A 14868-nucleotide genomic window follows, 5' to 3' on the forward strand; every position below is an offset into this window, starting at 1 on the left:
CAGGCTCCAGGGGACAGGCTCTAAGGGACAGGCTCTATGGGACAGGCTCCAGGGGACGGGCTCTATGGGACAGGCTCCAGGGGACAGGCTCCAGGGGATGGGCTCCAGGGGATGGGCTCCAGGGGACAGGCTCTATGGGACAGGCTCCAGGGGACAGGCTCTAAGGGATAGGCTCCAGGGAACGGGCTCCAGGGGACGGGCTCTAAGGGATAGGCTCTATGGGACAGGCTCCAGGGGATGGGCTCCAGGGAACGGGCTCCAGGGCATCCCCAGTGCTCCCCATGAGCCCTGTTGGGGCCTGGCCCACAGTGCCCATATGGCTGGGCTGTCTCAGAGGAACAAAGCACAAAAAGCGGAAAGAACCACCTTCCTGAGGCTTCTCCCAGCCATGCCCCCCAGCTGTGGGCTCAGCTGCCCTGCTGGCAGCACCAAGCCCAGCCTGGGGGCTCAGGGCCACCCCCGAGCACAGAGGGGCCAGCTCACCCCTCAGCCCAGCACTGCCTCAGCCTGGGCAGTGCCAGCAGAGAGCCCCATGCACCTGCCAGGACACTCGGGCTGGTTCTGTTTGTCTGTAATTACTGCGGGCTCGGTGGAATACTTCCCTGAGAGGGAAGCCCACGAAAGGAGGACTGGGTGTTTGGGGTCAGTGCCACCAGCCATGGGACACGGGTGCCTGGGCAGTGGCAGCCCCACAGCCAGCCCCCAGTGGGACTGTGAGCCAGGGACGGGCCTCCCAGGCCAGCAGGGCATGGAGGGACGAGGATGAGGAGTCTGTGCATCACAGGGGGTCCCCACTGAGGCCTTTACAGCCCCCAAGGGCACCAGTGCTGCTGGGTGGGAGAGCAGCATGGAGGAGAGATTCTACAAAGCCCTGGTGGGCAGAGGGGAGATTTGCTTCCAAGCTCTTTAATCTTTTTGTATCATTAAAGATGATACATTCTCAAGTTTATTTTTCTTGGATGCTAATGCAAGCTGGCTTTGTATCTGGAGCACTTGTGTGCTCATCTTCAAGCAGTGCAGTCTGCAGCCTCCCAGCACTTTGTTATACCAATTATTCACACACATGGGAACAACTGTAACATCAAATACTACAATTTGTGGGGATATAATCAATAAATACTTATTTAAGGATCAGTTTAGATAAACCTAAACCATAAGGCATGTCATACTCATAGTACCTATTGCATATAGATTCAATTAATAACCAATTATGCTTCAATGTCAAAAAAAAAAAAAAAAAGCCCTATGAAGCAGCTATTCCTCACTGAAATAATTCTTTCAGCTCTTACCTAAATTTTAGTTTTGTAGCAGACAATTTTGTAGTAGACAGAAAAATGTTTCTAGCTGAAAATGGATCAGGTAAGCTCCCTTCAGCCACTACAATATACATTTTATTCTTTGTAGAACAGGTTTATCTAAAGTTACCACTTCTTTATACAGCTGAAGCAAAAAAATACTTCCAAAAGTGAAATTAAATGAAAACAGAAAGGTGTGGCAAAGTCTCATGCTGGCAAACTTTATTTGCAAAAGGTTCAGTGGAATGTTACAAAGATAGAAACTATCATGGCATGCAGAAACATGCAAGCTGATAAAAAAGTTTCTAGTTCAGCCTAACGTTTGTACCTGCCAGGTAAGGCCACCTTACACATACATCATAAATGGATGAAAGCAAAGATTTTAAGTTAGTATCAAAAGGATCAACTTCCACTCCCTGACTCCCCTCTGAATTTAGAGCACTGTGTCAAAATTCTATACTGTCAAAACATGTTACCCACTACCTTTTATTTATATAGATGGGACAATCTTTAACAAACCAGCACACACACTTTGAAATTATTTGTCTAAATTATTCTAACAAGTAAATTCTCCCTTCTGCACCAGGTACTAGCTCTTAAAATATGCTGAGTGGTCGGAATAGTGTAGTTTAAACATACTTTTATTTATAGTGCTTGCAGAGCAATGCTTGTACAGACAAGCTAATTAGGCTGGGATTTTGTCCCTTTATTTTTATAATTCAAGTTTTAGGAGCAGAGCATTTGATTTATTACATGAAGGTATTTTTATAGCCTCAAGTACTACTGCTCTTTAGGACATAGGGAACATCACAGCCCATTTAATTTACACAGGAGATGTTAGTAGTATTTAATGGCATGTAAACATTTTATAAGGTAAGCTCGAATAACAGGAGATTTTTTTTTAATATACTTCAGCAAAAAGGTTCACAAATAGATTTTCATTCTACTTTATTGGACCAATCTCTGTTATTGCATCAGAAGTGAATCGAGTTTTAAAAGGTGTTAAGAGTTTTCAATATATTTTGTGACACTGAACAGAATCACAAAGTATACATAAAACAACCAATGTGTGAATTAATTCCAGAACTTGTGTAACTGCACACCCTCAAATCATATGTAATTGTCTGTGACTTCAAGCAATAATTGCAATGGACTTTAAATAATATTATAATTCTATTTATTTTCAAACATCACAATTTTACACAATTCTATGTAGGAGCATTTCAAAGATACTTTATCATCATTATTACTATTCCTTCTACATAATAGGATTTTTAAGGAGTGACATTGTCTTTTTTTAGGCCAACTGATAAAATTAAAAACCACAGTAGTTTAAAACAGAAGTGTAAAAAACCCAATTTCTTCTTATAGAAATCATCTAAATTAAATCATATATATCATTTTATAAATATTAAGATATTCTCTTTTTTCAATGTTTGCATCATAAAAAGACAATATAAAGATCAGGACCATTGCCTGTTTTTTAAAGGAAGTATTGGGGGGTGGTTTACAGTTTTACAGGGAAAATGATGAGGTGCATTGTGGTAGCAATCACTAAAACAAAATCTAGGAAACCTGGTTATCACTTCATTCTCAAAATATTTTCATTTTGGTGAAGAAAGGTAAGGCAGCAGCAAATAACTTAGATATTTACTGGTGTGACTGTATTTTCTTGTCTTCTATGTACTGTACAGGCAAGAGGAAAAGTGCAGCATATTTTTTGGTTTTTGTTATGAAAAGCATAAAAAAAATCTGTAAATTCCTCACATAGAAAACCAAAAATTGAATAATGATAAAAAAAGAAATTCTGCCCCAGTCCCACATTTTTTGTAAAGCAGAAGAGACAAATTATTTCTTGGAAGACTTAGGAAAAGGCCTGAAAGTTCTGGTTCTTTCATAAATGCCATGTCCTCCCCCCATGGGAATGGTGTGTTTTCAACTGATGTTCTGTTGTGCTGTAACATGACTAAATGCTCAGACTTTGGGAAAACATTCAGTAAAGAAAAATATTATTATCTCACACTGACACAAAGCAAAATTAAATAATTGTGTCAACACCAGTTTGGATTAAACAACATGCCTAAAAGCCTACTTAAGTGAAAGTGCTGTAATTACAAGTGTTGAATATTAACTTTATAAGGCACTTAATTGCACTGGATCATAATGAATTATCTAGTTCTAGTGATGCTTTGACACATTCCAAATGAGAGCCATAAGGAGTTAACTTATAGTCCTTAGTGACTTTCATTATGTCCAGTGACAATATAAGATCCCATTTATTTCCCAAGACATAGTCATTTTCAATACAATTTCATCATAAAATATATGAGCATTTCTTCACCTAAAAATGTTTCTATTAGGAAAAAAATACTGGTACAACCTCCATACATAATAGTCATCTAATTTCTCAAGTGATTCATTATAAAAATCACACAGAAATGTATCTGTTCTGCTCTTGGACTCTTCTCAGCAATTAATATGGTAATTCATTTTATGTTTCTTCCACCTGTAAGATTTGTATGTCAAGGATTCAAGGACTGTCCAAGCAGAACCTTTCTAGCTTTTCTGTTTTCACTGAATAATCTGTCTATATATAATGTAGAGAAAACACTGCATAGTTTTAATCTTTAATCATAGTTTTAATGCACACATACTGTGTGCACTTCTCTTGATAACTAAGGAATAACTTGGTGTATTCTTTAAAAGATATTATTTTAAATTTACAATAATATTCTACTCTTAGACTTTACAGCATGGACTATTTTTATGTTGGGATAGGCTGTGCTTTCTTGTTCACCTTTACAAATTCATAACAATAACCTCCCATGTGATTTTGCTAAAATACAACTTATATTATACAAAACTTCCCTATCATGCACTCAGAAAATTGTTACAAAGATGGTGTGAAGGTCTACTCATGGCAGAAGTCCGTTTAAATTTCTTGGGTGCTCTTTAGCATGGAATAAGCACCTGCCTGAATGGTCCAACAGGTTCAGCAGCAGGACCAGCGTGGTGGTGGGAGGCTGGGAACAGCACAGGATGCAGCACAGGATCAGTGCCCTCCTGGGAAGGCAGGGGAGATGTGTGACACTCACCCCATCCCTGCTTGGCAGCTCCTCCTCAGTCCTGCTTCAGCACTGCGACTGCTCGAAGGAGAGGAAACAGACTCTGCATTCCTTGGCACAATGGTCTGCTCCAGGTGGATGGCACCAGGGGCCTTGTTCTGTTATCCCTGATCATACATTCCTCATCCTGCAGATAATCCTGCTGAAATCAAAACTAAGAGGTTTGCAATGAGATTTAAGTGAGACTATTCTCGTGTTTAAGTGCTTCATTGGATAAATGCCTTCATTTTCCTTTAGGATCCTATCCAATATCCATTGTAATCAGTGGAAGAGACTTCTATTGTATTCAGAGAGATCAGTTTTTATTATTGTATGGTCTTCATCCAGATTAAGTCCTCAGTGTGCAAAGCTAGTTGCCTTTTTATATATATACATATACAATGAGAAGATTTTTATAGTTGAACATAAAAATGAATGTCTCTTCTGCCAAAATTTTATTGCAAATCTGGAATTCTATCTTACTTATTCCTTTTTAAGGTTTTGAAACCTTATATGAAAACCTATATGAATCTGGATAATGACCAAAAAGCCCACAAAGATTGCTCGTACATGATAAACAAAATTTTGGATCTCAGACATGATTTTAAGTAATTATACCTTCTGGAGAGATTTGAAATGAAGACATTTATTAATTTTAATTTTTCTGGTTTGACATTATTTCAAATTTGTAATTGTTCTAGAATCATTAAAAGCTGGAAGCTGTCCCAAATAGTCGCTGAAGTAGTTAAGTAACTTCGCTTTGGTAACCTAGGTGTCCCAAACAGAACAATCATTGTTATAGTAAAATGAGGTAACTACACATTTTCTGTTCCAAAATAGTTATTTAAAAGCCTGGATACATATAAATGTTATTCACAAAGTGTTTACATCATATGTGCCATTTTGCATTCATTTTTTTAATCTCAAAGCAGAGAAAATAATCAGGTATCAATGTTCCGTTTTTCAAGTGGACACTTCAGATAAAGTTCCCAAAACTTTAACAATAAATCAGTGGTGGAAAAATAGGAATAAAACCTGAATCCCAAGAATCTGTATCTAAAGCAGCAACACTGCTCCCTCTAGTTTTGTATACATATATATGTGCACGTGGGATGCCTGTTTGGGAAAGAAAACACCTCCAAATAGGCAGTGGCTGTGCCACAGCAGTGGCTGGAGCTTACTGGTGCTCTTGTTTTGATAAAGTCTGTACTGCACACACACATTGCCAAAGGCTTGCAGTGTAAAACTCGTTTCATTACCAGTAGTTATAAGAGCATATCAGTTTATGGGGATGATTGTGCAGGTGGTGGTGAGTGTTATAAATATTTATGCTACTGCAAAGGAAAACTCCCTCCTGAAGGTGTTGGAAAGAGGGTCTCTGTTTTAAAGAAATGTTGAAATCCTTCCTCACCTTTTTTACCTGACTTTAAATCATTGAACAGACTTTCCGTGTCTATACATCTTCTGGGATTTTTAACAGCAGAAAAAATTGAGTTTTTGGTGTTTCCAAAGCATTCTTTGAAAGAAGTCTATGTTAACCCAATGGAAATGACTGATCACCTTATTTCTATAATCCTGTGACAAATCATCACTGGCATGAGATGTAAAAAATACAAGTAATAGTTAAAAAATAATTGTAAAGAAAATTGTTTCCATGGAATGATGCTACTCCCTGATGCTTATTCACATCACTACTGGTGTTCATACAAGAGACTTTAACTTGCATCTTAAATATTTTTCCTGAATTGAGCCTAGGTTTCTTTGATGGAAGTTCTTCCTTTAAATCTTTTGAGCTTTTAGAATTGCACAGCCAAATGGAGTCCAGTGTTTTCAGAGTAAGCTGTAACATGTACAATTTCATAAAGATGCAGATAACTTCTGGGACATAATTTAATATTATTGGGTTTTTTAACCAATGCAGAATCACACTCCTATGTGATTCTGAGTGAAGTTTACATTGTGCTTCAGTGGATTTTAAATGGCTGCATGAGGTCTACTTAGACACTTTTATTATTTTCTAGTTTATTCTCAAAGGCTGCAACAGCAATATAGGGAAATGTTGTAACTGAACTCGACATGACAAAAAAATCAGGAAATGTTTGCAATTTTGGTTCACTATAACTCATTTTAAGAACACAAATTCCCTTTCTTTGTACACATAAATGTCATGTGAAGGGCACATAAAAGTTTAGTCAAAAGGGGCCTATTAAAAGCAACAGTGACATTAAGCATGAGCAATGAATAAAATGTATAATTTCAGAATCATAAAAACACATGGTTTCATTAGACTGGCGTGTGGTGGTTCTCTCCCATGTCTCAGAAGGGTTGGTATTGATCTGACTATGAAGCTGTGACAATAAAACTGTACTCTATTGACTGCAGCTGCAGGGTCTCCAAATATTATTTATTGAGGCAAGCAGAACAGCAAAGCAAAAGCACTGCCCCAGTAATAAGTGGTAATTGCTGGGAAGTGAAGCATTGCATTCCCTATTGACCCTTGCATCCTGAAATTTCGATGGATTATATTTAACTCCATTAGGATTGGCATTATCAAATTACATAAACCACATTATAGAACAACCAGCCTCAGTTTAGGTCATTGATTTTCGATTATACTGATCTTCCATATGATTCAGAAGTACCTTCTATTACCAGTGATATGATATCAGTGTTGATCTGTAGGGGTGGAAGTGCTGTTTTATTACAATGAGATAAATAGCACTGAGGAAAAAAGGTAACTATTCTTCTAGCATTGGCAGACAGAATTATTCCTGTAAATAAAAGTATTTGTAGATTGAAAATTCTGTAGTTCAAAATTTACATACATTTCTAAAAGCTCCAACACTTCTTCATTTTTATGTTAAAAACATTAAACCATTTCTGCTAATTTTTCACCCTGTATAGATCAATGTACTATCAGTGATGATGCCAAGTTTCTGATATCAGATACGTGTTGCCTTTTTAAGATAAAATAAAACTGAATGGAATATCTGCCTACTCAAGCAGCTACCACTAAGCTGCTCATCATTCTGAATGTCACTGATCTAAATTTGTTATGTTCTCAAGGACCTATTATATCCTTTCCATCCCCTACCCAAGTGTTTTAGCATGGAGCTGAACAATTTACTGAGCTCTAAGGCTCAGGCAATTTTGATGCATCCCTTACAAGCCTAATGCAAAAATCCAATTTGTTACAGCACTTAGTTAAAGTTTTTAGAAAGTCATGACTTTTGCTTCAGGGATTGCTGGTTCATTCACTGGCACTGGGCTGGGGTGTGTCCATTGCACACATGAATTTTGTTCTCAACCTTACAGTGAGTATCACATGTTTTGTCAAAGGAATTGTCTTTTCCCATTCAGGGTTTTTTTCAAAGACATTAGATTGTATTTGTGTGTTTAAACTGCCCATTGCTAGGATTAGAAGGACCAGTTCAAAGTCTGAAAGAAAAGGAAATGTCTGAAAAGAAATAAAAAGTTTTTAAGCAGAGGTGGTAAAGAGACTCACTATTCATAAAAGGGGTGATCAAAAGTCTTGCTCAAAAACTCACTCATTCATCTCCACCAGAATTCAGCATGAAGATTAGTTTCCAATACTAATTACTCCAACTCTTAATCCTCTTCTTTTTTCTTGACATCAAATATACATGGCTACTAAAGTTACTGGTATTTTGCAACACTAAAAAGGTTCTGCTTAGCTGGAAAATTCATCCACAATTTACAGCAGTAACTCACGACATGTAAAATTTTCACATAAAATAATGTCTGAAAAGTTAAGGTGTATGAGAACAGAATAAACTGATTTAGAAAGATGGTTATTATTTTGCAGAGCCTTAAACTTCATATGTTTTAGTAGACAAATCTGAAGAAACATAAAAATAGATGGATTAAGTGACATGACACTGGAAAAAAGCTCGTTTCACATCAATAGAAGATCACTATAGAGCTGTCATTGACTGAAATGAACTAGATGATAAATGGCCCAAAAACCCAGGAAGATGAAATTTTAATAAAGTTTCAAAACATTTTCATTGCAAAGATATTAAAATTTCATCTATCTTTATTTCTGATTTGAGCTATAAAAGTAAAAGAAGGGTGAGGAAAAGATTTTTTCTTTTGTTTCTAGTCATTTCATTTCACAGTAGCAAGGAAGTTCTCTACTCCTAAATTCTCTTTCCTTCTTTGGACCTATACTGTTGTTAGGACATAGGCTCATCCCTGTTAAATATAATTCTTGGTAAAGTATATTTCTCTAATTAATTAAATTTTATATTGAATTTAGCAAGCAATTTAGTAATCATGGTTTCCAATATGTAGCGAACAGCTGAGCGAAATATCGGGAAAACCACAGCGTATAGAATTTGTTTGGTCATAAATGTCTCCACCTGAGTAGCAAATGTGAATAGTTGACTCTTTAATGCTACACTGTAGTTAAATAATAGGTTATAAACAGTCAGGCTAATGACCTCACTATTATAGCTCCAGACCTCCTTGAAATAGCTAATAATTAGCATTGAATACCATACAGAAACATGCCATATTCTGGCTTCTTGATTTTTGTTTCAGTCTTGGCATTTCAGAACCTTGATGTACTAAAATAAGATTGTTAAATTAAGATACTGAAGAATATGCAATATTAGCAGGTACATTTGTAGTTTCTAACTGGAAAGATAGTTGATATAGAATCTGTTTCTAAAGACTGTGGGCTTTTCAATTGTGAGAATCATATCAATAAAAATAGAAATCAATTATGTAACAATAATAAATAAAGTTATGTAAGATATGCCTGATGTATTAACTAGCAAGGGACAAGTGGGCATATTTTGTCAGCAAGACATTGTACAAAAATCTGGAGTTTGTTTTTGTCCTGCCTTGATAGAAAATGTCTTTATCAATAAAGTCAGAAGTGATGGGAAGATAACTTCTGAAATAGAATGTGTGTGTGTATATATATCTACATAGTCACATAAATTACATAGATATATGCATCTGACTGTGATTTACATTGATTTCTTCAAAATTCCATGGCATTAAAATATTTTACTCATTCTGCTTGATCTGCCTATTTTTGTTCTTTGAAAATACATAAATTTTGAAATTTGAAATATAAACATTATCTCAGATGCAAAATTATGGAAAAAAACCAACATCTCCTGTTTATTTCTTGTATATTGATTCCAATAACCATTCAGCAGTTCCAGGACCATTTATTCTTTTCAAAGAGAAGGCTGACATGCTGGCTAAGCTATAAGGCTGATATTCAATTTCCTGCTCCCTCACAGGCCTCTTTTGTGATTTTGCCAGTTCACGTAGGCACTTTGTACTTTAATTTCCCCTCACTATAACAGAGACAGTAGTACCTTCTTGTATCACAGCTATGTCTTGGGAAGAATTAGGATGGTGAGATATGAAAACAGAGGCCACATAAATGTTTCATAGAGTGTGACAGATGTATTTTAGAAGAGGACCTTGCATAACAAGACTTTTTGGAGAACATAGGGAACAACTGTATTTTTCCAATGTGTTCTCCTTTTATATGATAAGCTATCCCCTCAGAGACAGAAACAAATAAACATTGAGTAGGACAGCATAAGGCAAGAATTTTCCAGAGTGTTGTGACAGCAAAAAATAAGATGAGGTAAATGAATTCACCCTTTATTTTCATTATTCAGAAAAAATAAGTCATTTCTTGACACATTTGCTTCAAGCACATTGCTCCTTCATTATTAATTTTACTAATGGATTTTTTTTCTTTTAATATTAAGGAAAAGATTAAGAGTAGAAATTTTGCTCATGGAAAAGACTGCTAAAGCAAATCCAAGCTGGTACTTGCAAAGTGATTAGATGAGTGTAGAATTCTCCCTCTAAGTGACAGGGCCAGGTCTGAGGACAAAATCCACTCTTCTATGTAACAGAATTTTACTTCCATCTTCCTTGAGCTCTGCTTGAACTCTTCTCCAGTTTACAGAGTGAAGTGAGAACCCTGGAAGAACAAATTGTCCATCATTTAAGCATATTGATCCAAATCAGTCTTGTACAATTAGCAGCTCAGTCAAGAGCAGCATGGTTTCCAAAGACGTCTATTCCATCTTCTAGAACACAGACATAAAGGAAGCACTACATTCACAAACACACTGAATTTCACAGTAATCTTGTCTTTGATGTCACCTACAACCACACAATAATTTGCAATTGTGGCAGCTATTCAGGAAGTTATTTGACAGTAAAGTCACGTCTCAAATCATGTTTCCTAAGAATGCTGTTCTCCTAATCAAATTTTAAGTAGAAAATAAAAGCAGTTACAATTTACTTTCATGAACTTTGTCACTGGTAAAACCCCATCATATCAGGTTTATTTTTTGAAGCATGATTGCTCAGATGCAGGAGCAAAATTACGTATTTGTAATGAGAGCTGAAAAAAATTCAGAGAACTAAACATTTCAGAAAACACTACTGCCTTGTTTCCATGGTACTTAAATAGCTACTTATTAAAAGGCAGAAATTTGATTTTGAAAGAAGTTACTACTACTTGGTAACACACTACAAAATGGGAAATTGTTTTCATTCCATGGCTAGATTAAAATATAACAAAATTTAACAATGTCATAAAGAGCTGTTTATTATTTTATAACTTAAAAATTTTCAGAGTGATGTCACATTTATACACTTGAATATATTTCACTAGCATACACATTCCTCTTCATTTAAAAGCTTTCCCTAAAACAAAATGTTAGCTGATATCTTATTTTTTCAGGTATCATTTAGTGTAATTGAGTAAAAAGATAAACATGTACCTTGCAACCACACCTTGGTAAAGTAAGCACTTGGCTACCCAAGCAAGAACCTTTTGAAATAAGTTTTCCACACCACTGCAGGATATATCAAGAAAGATATGGACACACCATGTGCTATGGGCAAATAGGAAGAAACACAGTAGTAGATACAAAGGAATATAATTTTTAAGCAGATATTTTCTTTTCTTGGTAGGGTAGCTGGTAAACTGTGTGAATGGATGGCAGTGCCTAATATTTGAGATAGTTGAGAATTATCAGCTGGGAGAAGAGGAGGTGAGGAGAGGAGGTTGATCATGACTAGAGATTGATTTGGGATTTCATCAAGGATCAGGAAAAGGTATTGGTCCAAGGTCTTACATTTTCACTGCCTAGAGGAATAATATACAGCCCTTGTGCTAGGCTGCACTAAGACAGTGGAATGGACACTGGACAAAGTGATATACTGATGTACCGAAAGGAGAAATTAATTATTTGAAATCCTAGTGCTTCTTGCCTAATAGCAGTCTCACATCAACCTTGTGTGCACCCTGGGTGTGTAACTACCTTCACACTACATTGCCTAGAGGTACATTTCTAGGTTTTCTCTACTGAGTAAGCAACATTTTTAGAGTTCCTGTATTTCTCTGCTGGCACACAAAATCCATTGTGTGCTGCTTTTTTTTACAAAAGAACTCTTTGCCAGAGCTGCTTCCAAATGGCATGGCATGACAAAGCATATCTAACATGGGCTCGTGTACTCATAGCAATTATCCAGAGAGATGGGATGCAAGAAATGAGACTGGTTCCAATTTTCTGTCTGAGGGCTGACGATTGTTTAAATAGCAGACATGAGTGTGGTGAGGGTTGTTTGGTTTCTGGTATCCTTCCTATGTGATGCTCTTCAGAATTATCAGGTGTCATCAAATTGCCTGGCAGACCCTTACAAGCAAATATAAGGTCATTATTTGTGCCATGGTAGTTTAGAAAAGGAGAATGTGGTTACAGTGCGTGGCTATGGTAGCAGGGGATCACATCTCCAGTTCAGCTGCAGCCTGACATGCAAACAGACTGACTACTAGGGAATGCATCTCAAGGGAGAAGGCAGGGAAGTAGGCAAAGGGAAGTTTTCTCTTTGGAGATGTGAGACATGAACAGGAAAAATGTACTATTGTGCTGTCATCCTACACTGCTTCTCGAATACTTGATCCTGTTGCTCTCTGTGCTGATACTCTATTAAGCATAAAAGAAATGCCATTTAATTCAGACTTCATTAGGTAACGTGGGAATCTACACTATCATCCTATGTCATGAAATTGTTGGACTCAATGAGGATATGTAAAAGCTGCTGGCATTATAGATAACATCAGCTGGCTCTAGATAAAGCAGCCTGCCCCAAGGGGAGGGGGCTGGGAGGGTGGGAAGGGGAGTGGAATAACTGCTTTAAGTGTCTTCACTGAAGTGACTCCCTTGCCAAATCACATAATTTTGTTTTTTCCAGAGCAAAGATTTCTGTGGTAGAATCAGTCCTGCGTGATAGTTCAGAGATCTTTTATAATGTGCAGAAATATTTTAAAACTCAGTTTTTTCTATTCTGCTATGCAAACCCTGCTCCCCAAATCACTAACACTGCACATAATGCACGCAACATGATGTACGTGTTCTGAGCCACAGTGAGAACCTCTTAATTTAAACTTATTTGCCCTATTCAAGTGATTCAGCATGTAATTAAAGTCTATCGCATTATAAAAATTAGCTACAGATCATCATTTGTTACAAGTGTGACTCACAAGGGCTAAGCCTGCTTAATATTCTGGTTGGCAGCAAAATGTTCGAGGGCAGAATCCAGATCAATACACACAATTTTTTTTCAATCTTCCCTGTGGTAGTAGTGTTGTACATTTTGGCATCGCTGTCTTGCCAACTGTAATGAAAGAAATTGTCATTCAAAATAAGACCAATTAAAAACTGATGTCCTTAAAAAATAGCACTGCAGCATTTTTTTTTTTTACTTTTGGATCCACCATGTTCAGCAGACCACCATGGCATGAATTGCCATTAATATGTCATTTCCCTTTCCTGTTATCACAATATAAAAGACCTTAGCTCTGACCTTTCTATCAAAACATCCTTTGTTTAGAATGAAAGCTATTCACTGTTAGACCCTTATCTATAGAGCTTAGCCAGCGGATCAAATCCAAAGAGCAGAATTCGTTTACTTTGTATTAAATGAGCTCAGTTAAGAAGTTTCAATTTTGGCAGAAAGGTGCATTAATCACAAGGAAAAGAACAGATCTCACTTTTCACAGCTTCTGGTTTACTTTCAATACAGTTACACAGTAAGGCTTTTGTTCCTTAAAAGTAGCACTGTATTTAAATACAGTAAATATAACAAAATTACCTTCTTAAAATTACACTAGAGTTCCTACAGTACAGGATGTCCATAATGACCTCAGTGTTGCATGACTAACTTTACAGCTTCAAAAAGGTTCTAAATTAGTTTGGACAGATGGGTTTTATCCAGAGGAAATCAATGAGGTTTTGTGAGTCTGACTTAATTTTTATGCAGCCAGTACTTTGAGATGAAATTAAAATATGTATAAAAAACATATTAAAGTTTCCCTTGGGTTCATAGTTGTTTGTACATTTACAAGGTGTTAAAGAGATGATTTAAAAACTAACTATATGAGGGATCAATTCAAGTATACTATGATTTATGGTCTTTCATGACATTTTTGACACTTCTGGTCTAATGTCTTCTTGTTTTGAACCACTAATTATCTTTTAATTCATAAGGGTTTGGTGAGATTTTATAAGTGTAATATAATATAAAGAGCTGTATCACATGGAAAGTTTTAGAAGAAAACACACTTTACAAGTTGTAAATAAAGATGTGCTGCACCAGTTAAAAATCCACTTGATTGCAGTACCTCCAAATGAGGAGGGCTTCCCCATCTGCCAACAAAATTGGCAGATTTTTAACTTGCTGCTCAGTACTGAGGGCCAAAATCTGAAAAGCAAAAGGCAGATTTTCACAGATTTAGTGCTTTCACTGTGTAAGACCATATCAAGCCCAAAGATTTATCTGCCTGATCATCTATGATCTGCCCATTCCCAGGACCATAAAACCTTTATATAGTCAAATTTTTATATACTCCAAAAAGGAACAGAAGCTGGAATATCCTTCTGGAAACTCATATGAATTGAATTTTTCATTCTTTTCTACTGAACTGCCACAACTTAGTCCTGCAACCTACTCAGAGCAAGTGGAAAGGTCCCCATAACACAATTTAAAAATAGTTTCTAAATTATCCAAGGCCAAAATTCTCATCAATGTTCCATTCTGGTTTGGTACATCTATGGGTACAACACAGCCTAGGACTCACAAAAACAAATCCTTTTTAAAAATAGTCCTGTGTCTTTTCATTTTCTCATAATTATTTAGCTTAACATAGCTAAGAAACGCACTAATTTAATAATAAATCTGCATAAAGCAAAATAAAATAACTTGAAAAGTTTATTCCCTTGTTCAGCGCAGTCACTAGCAGTGAACACCTGGAGCCTTATAATTATTCCCCAATGTCTTTTTAGAGATGCAAAGATGGTTCAGTGTGTTTGCTTACTTTTATTGGGATAGGAGTGCAAAAGAGTGTGAAATACATTGCGCCGTTCTGTATTCCAGCACATCTACTGATATTGTGT

General features: G+C 36.6%; 1 long non-coding RNA gene across 1 annotated transcript in view; it reads right to left on the bottom strand.

Annotated features, from left to right (window-relative positions):
- Nucleotides 1-10160: 10160 nt before the first annotated feature.
- LOC116184054 (uncharacterized) overlaps nucleotides 10161-14868 on the bottom strand; it is a 155667-nt gene continuing 150959 nt past the window's right edge. Inside the window, exon 3 of the long non-coding RNA XR_004148785.2 lies at nucleotides 10161-10379. This is a non-coding gene — a long non-coding RNA (uncharacterized LOC116184054). The remainder of the gene's footprint in view (nucleotides 10380-14868) is intronic.

This window comes from Lonchura striata, chromosome 13, assembly GCF_046129695.1.
Source record: "Lonchura striata isolate bLonStr1 chromosome 13, bLonStr1.mat, whole genome shotgun sequence".
Taxonomy (NCBI): Eukaryota; Metazoa; Chordata; class Aves; order Passeriformes; family Estrildidae; genus Lonchura; species Lonchura striata.